Raw genomic sequence first — 6,569 nt, forward strand, 5'->3', positions numbered from 1 at the left:
TGATAGATTCTTGATTAGTCAGGGTATGAAAAGATATGAGGGAGAAGGGGAAGGCTGAATATTGGGCCTAAGAGGAAAAATGGATCAGCCACGATGAAATGGCAATGGGACAAATGGCCTAATTCTGCTCCTATGTCTTATGGTCCCATGGTCTAATGTTACAGTTTTCCCAATTGCTTTTTTTTAATCCTATGTTTACCTTCATTACAGTGCTGTGCAAATGTTTAAGTATAATGTGTGTGTGTGTATATATAGATATAGATGTAGCTAGGGTACATCAGACTTTTAAATTTGTCAATGTGAATTGGAGATTGAGTTTGTAAAACTGACAGGAATGGCAGGGATGGAATTGTGCACAAGGAGTATGGGGCAGGTGGCAGACAAAGAGTGCCAGAGCGGGGATGCCATGGGAGCCAGCCGTGAGACACCAGGCAAGGTTATCTGACTCCAAACAATTGGTTTATTGATCATTACAAGGCGTTCCTTGTTCCCTCCTCTCTCCCCTCCCCTTTTTCAAACCCTCTCCCCTCTCAGTTCACAATAGATACCCATATCAAAATCAGGTTGTCATCACTAACATATGTCATGAAATTTATTCTTCTTTTGTGGCAGCAGTACTGTGCAATGCATATAATTACTACAGTACTGTGCAAAAGTCTTAGGCACCCTACCTGTATATATGTGCCCAAGACCCTTGCTCAGCACTGTATTGTTAAGTGTTGTTAAGTGCGAGAGGTGTTGTTAAGTGTGGCATGTAATGAAAAGGAAGCACCTGGGAAATGTGATTTTTGCCTCTCCCTGGTTCCTCCAACAACAGATTTCGTGCTGAGAGCAACTGAAATGGTGACATACTTGAAGCTGCCAACACTTACCTGGCTTGTTGGATGAACTGCAACCTGGAGACTTGTTATTGGAGGTGCGACTGTGTGGTGAGTATGCAGCAATAATAGTTCAGGAAAAGGCACACTATTTTTATTGATAGCAGTACAAATAAAATAAATGGCTTTTGAGACTATTAACTCCAAATGTAAGATTTTTCAATTTGTATAGAACGCCATTGCCTTAAACAATTATCAAAACTGTGAATCAAAAATCTTGAAATGAGTGATTAGGAAGCAGAACTCCATAAACATGGGGCATTAATGAGTGAACATGGGGTCAGAATTTCTATCTTTTTTTTTCCAATCCTCCTCCCCCTCGGGGGGTGGGCGTTATTCCAGAGGATATTCTTAGCTTCTAGCCTTACTCGCCAGGGAGGTAATGGAGGATACCAACTCAGATCTCTTACCCTTCACTGGGGGACGGGAACTAATCGAACTTTCCAAACCCCACCACTCTTTCCCGTCATCCCTCAGTAACGAGAGAACCCATTCACTAAAATTTCAGCCCTTAATTGCTGGCAATTCAGCTCATGCCTCCTCCTTGAAAGTATGAACACGCCATTGCCCCACCTCCCCTAGGTCGCCAATAGACTCTGGCGGTCCCACCCCCGTTACGTCAATGCTAGTCTGTACTAACACCAGGTCTGAGCCCGTCACTTTATCAAACTTTCATGCTAGAATTTCAACCTTGCCGACAGCTTCAGCCATACTCAACTGCCGAATTAACAATTCACCTGGGGTACCAATATCCACCCCACTCAACATGCACACATTAATTACTGGTAGTCCGTCAGATACACATCAGCACTCAACCCCAGCTGCATCCACAAAAGCACTAACTTAAACAGGGAGATCACACAGCATCCGACGGAATCATTTCCCGGACTTAGCCACCACAACTCTAGCCCACCTGGCTTGCTGTTCTCGTTTGTCTGAGAGAATCAACTTTTGGCCCCGCCAAACAGCGTATTCAAGTTTGGGTGGATGCCGAGAAATGTACCCCAGTACAAACCCCAACACAAAATATCAGACAGTACACAATATGCAATTAAATGATTATGCTTTATATCTCTTAGTTTGCTATGTGGTTAGTAGAGAAAAATAATATAAAAGAAAAAAGGCGCCACTTATATTAAATAGTTTGTGCACAAAAATTGTTGGAGCTCACGCCTCAGGTATTCCACCATAAATAACCTCTGCCGAAACGTCGTCGACTTCCGGAATCTCGAATTCCCATATACGCCGTTCAGCGCTCTCCACACTCGTCCTTCTTTTTCACTCTCCTCAACCAAAAGCACCTGAAAACCCTGCTCCCAGACATACAAGGAAGATTAACATTTCTCCCATTAGTTAGCCACCTGTTATGTGTGGTTATAACCCAAACAGCACTGCTACAGAAAAACCATTACCTCAGCAGCTAACGTTACAGAGAAACCATTACATGTACTACTTCATCATGGTCTTTTTTATTTTCCAACTTAACATTGCCAACAAGCTATCCACTTCTAAATTATATATATCAACAGAAATCATGAAATATGACTCAAGTCTGTTAGAAATCACACTAACTGAACCCTATCATCCTGGAAAATATCATACTATTCACTCTCTGCCCTCAAGCATACTTCTGTGTAGCTTCATGGTCTTATGGTCTTGGGAATACCACGTTCCCAACTGCCTAAGACAAGCTCCTTTTCTAGCACTTTGTCAAAATCATTGTAAATATTCATTAGTACATCGTCAACTGTATTTTTTTTCATTTATATGCTCTTTAACTTCTTGAAATAAATCAATTGGCCCAGCACAACCTACACCTTGCAAGCCAAATGTTGACTGCTTCTAATTACCACAAGCTTTTCAAAGTGTTGGGTAATTTCATCCTGTATGCTGGAAACCACATCCTCTATTTCCCAAGACTCTGTTAAAAACACAAAGCTTTTGCTTTGACTCTGGTCAGAAAAACAGATTTCTGAAATGAACAAAGTGATTTGTTTGAGCTCACATCCTCAACAACAATAATTCACACCAAAGCTCCCATGAATCTCTGGGAAATCTCAAACTAATTTATTATAAACTTATATGAAATATAAAATAAAGATATATAAAAATGCCATAAACATGGGAGACTCTGCAGATGCTTGAAATCCAGAGCAATATGCACAAATGCTGAAGGAATTTAGCAGGTCAGGAAGCAATCTATGTATGTAAAAGAGTAAACAATCAACATTTTGGATTCCTTATTCTGGCAGGTTCCGACTCCCTTTCCAGTCTTTATGAAATGTCTCGGCCTGAAACAACGACTGTTTCTTCATTTCCATAGATGCTGCCTGACCTGCTGAGTTCCTTCAGCATTTTGTATGTATTGATATAAAAACGTTGTGTTCTGTGTTGTTCTGACAAGCATTGTTCTCACCTAGTGCTAGACTATGTGGAACCACTTGCAGGCTGCCCCCAGCACATTCTCCGGCGTGTTGGTTGTATGTTTTGATGTACGCACGATAAATAAACTTGAATCTTCAATTTTAAAATCGCAGGCAATACTCAGCAAGGTTAAGCAACATCCTTAGTGTGAGAGAGAGAGAAAGATTCAGATTGATGACTTTTACCAAATGGAAATGTAAGAGATATTATTAGTTTTATAAACCATAATAAACAGAGGAGAAACTGGAGGGAGGTCAAAAACAGAACACTTATTATAGAACCAAAGGAAGGAGAGATCAAATTAGAGGTCATGGGTTAAGAGTGAAAGTGACATTTTTAGGGAACATGAAGGAGAACTTCTTCACTCAGAGGGTAGTGAGAGTGTGGAATGAGCTGCCAGTCTAAGTGATGGATACAGGCTCAATTTCAACATTTAAGAGAAATTCGGATAAGTACAGTACGTGGATGGGAGGGGTACCCAGGCCTATGGTCTGGCTGCAAGTTAATGCAGCTAGGCAGGTTAATAGTTTGGCATGGACTAACTGGGCCAAAGAGACTATTTCTGTGCTGTAGTATTTTATTACTATGAATCATCTAAGATCATGGATTGATTTTAGAAGAAAAAAAAATAAGGATAAATAATGAAATATTAAATGGCCCATTGGAATAATTATTGGAATTATAGTACTGCAGTAGTATTAGGAATATTAGAATCATTATTGAACTTGGTCAGCTTGACGGAAGATCAGAAAGCTGCAATCCTTTGCAGGCCTTCCCTGTCATTAACTGGTTGGTTGGCATCTGTCTGTCTTGAAGGACAATAGGTGATAATTATCATCATCACAAGCCTGGGCAGATGGTTTGGAGATCCTGAGGTGCCCAGCTGTCAAAATCCCCCCTCTCGGCCTCACCAGTGTAGTCCAAAGGAATGATTATGAAGCAATAGGTTTGCACCAGCTTGGCTCCAGGAGCTGCCAGAAGGATGTTCAATGACGTCCAACTGCCTTAGGGGCTCCACTCCGGATTAGCGGTCTGGGTTTATTCCCCACAGCCCTCGTCTCTCCTGAGGCTGCACACAAGGCAGTGGGCTATTTACCCATAGCTAGGGGACTGGCTCATGAGCACCAGGCCGTGGTCACACACCAGTGGGCCTGCATATTAGTGTGTGCAGGGGCCAGACCTCCTCCGCGTTCTCTGCATTTCAGCCTGAGTTCAAAAGGAGTTCAGTGCATTACCAGCGAGAAGGTACTTCATGAGGCTATATACTGGCAGGGAGAGGCTTACACATTCAGCTTTCCTTTTCGCAAGATTGCTAACCGGTTGTGGAAGGTGAAAGTGAGAGGGTTAAGTACTACCCACTACACTACTGCACTAGACCTACACGCAACATCTATTTTGACCTTCACAGAATCAGGTATAAAGGCAGCAAATAGAGAGGAGAAAGAGAGAAGGCAAAAGAAATTGAGATCTACTGCCTATTGCAATTACAGACTGAAGTAATTGATCCAAGGAGTGATAGTTCAGTTTGTATTTGGTATCCAATGCAGAAAATGGAGAGCAGTGCAATTGCTTATTGCCCCCAAGAGAATATTTGACACCCTGGACAGTCGAAGGGGGAAGGGTAACAGAGAAAATGTATTGCACCTCACATAAGTGCATTAAAGTTGCCTTTTAAGTGGAGGGAATCTGTTGATCATTGAGAAGGGATCAGGGTGACTGGAGAAAGTTCAAGGGAGAAGAGAGCGGAAGATACATTTTGAGATGGTGCTACAGGTGAAGTATCTGAAGTATCAGTATCAGAATCTGGTTTATTATTACAGGAATTTGTTGTGAAATTAATTGCTTTGCAGCAGCAGTACAGTGCAATACATCAAATATATCATAAATTACAATACAAAATATATATTTTTAAAAAGTCCAAAAAGAAAGCAAAAGTAGTGAAATTGTGCCCATTCAGAAATCTGACAGTAGAGAAGAAGGTGTTCCTAAAATGTTCAGTGCCTATCTTTTTGGCTCCTGTACCTCTTCCCTGATAGTGGTAACAGGAAAAAGGCATGTCCTGGGTGATGGGGTTTCTTAACGATGGGTGCTGCCTTTTTGAGGCATTGCCTTTTGAGGATGTCTTTGATGGTGAGGAGGTTAGTGCCCACAATGGAGCTGGATTAGTTTAGGAGGCTTTACAGCTTTTCCCAAGCCTGTGCAGTTAAACATGGAGGCTAATTGATGCAGATGTCCTTATCCTTGCTCCAGAAGGACACTTAGAGAAGAGGAAATGGATTGGATATGGTTCCTGCACATCAGAACAGATGAAACAGTGAAAGGGAAACTGGGAGAATGGACCAGGGATCAGATCACTTCCTTCTGGGCCAATGTGTCTATAAAAAGAGAATTTTATTAACTGAACACAAGAGACGCTGGAAATCCAGAGCAACACACTCAAAATGCTGGTGGAACTCAGCAGGTCAGGCAGCATCTCTTGAAATGAATAAACTGTTAACTTTCCAGGCTGAGACCCTTCCTCGGTCCTCTGTGTAATGTTTAATGGTTGATTAATAGTCCAGATTGAGTCAGAGGAAGATGCCACTCAGCACACTGGGAAGTAAAGGTTAGTTCACCAGTAATAACTGTGGCATTCTAGTTAGCACATTTTATAATAATAGTGGGCTTGGATCTTAGTGAATGTAATATTGGAATTTCAAGAGATTCTCAGTGTATCCTAATTGGATTATGTTCCTTTCAGTTGCAATATTATTTCTCTATCTTTACACATTAATATACTGAACCTCCTACAAAAAGTCCCCAAGATACTTGCACATGTCTTAACAGCCCTCTCTGCTGCTGGAAAATTTGACACCTGCATTGTCAAAATGAATCTTTTGTCAATTATCTGGGTTGATATCTGTATGGAAGTAACCATTATTTTTTTTTAAATGCCCTTTAAACTCCAACAAATACTCTGTCTGGAGGGAAAATAACTTTTAGATTCAAACTAATTTTGTTCTCTTCTATTCCAACAGATACGTTTAGCAGTTTATAAATCTGGGAATTTAATTGCTCAGGCAGATGTCAAAAGATTTTGAATGCAGTGAGATATCTCTTTTCATACAACTCCAGTTGTAATGACATTTTAATTGTCAAGGGATTTGATCAGTACTCGCTGCCAATTTGATTAAATGAAGCCAGTGAATAAAGTGTTCTCGCAAATTTTGAGACATAACCTATTTTAACTCCTCTGACATCTGTCTGCTTGCTGCTGTGAGCCTCCCT

The sequence above is a fragment of the Hypanus sabinus genome, chromosome 1 (genome assembly GCF_030144855.1).
Source record: "Hypanus sabinus isolate sHypSab1 chromosome 1, sHypSab1.hap1, whole genome shotgun sequence".
NCBI lineage: Eukaryota > Metazoa > Chordata > Chondrichthyes > Myliobatiformes > Dasyatidae > Hypanus > Hypanus sabinus.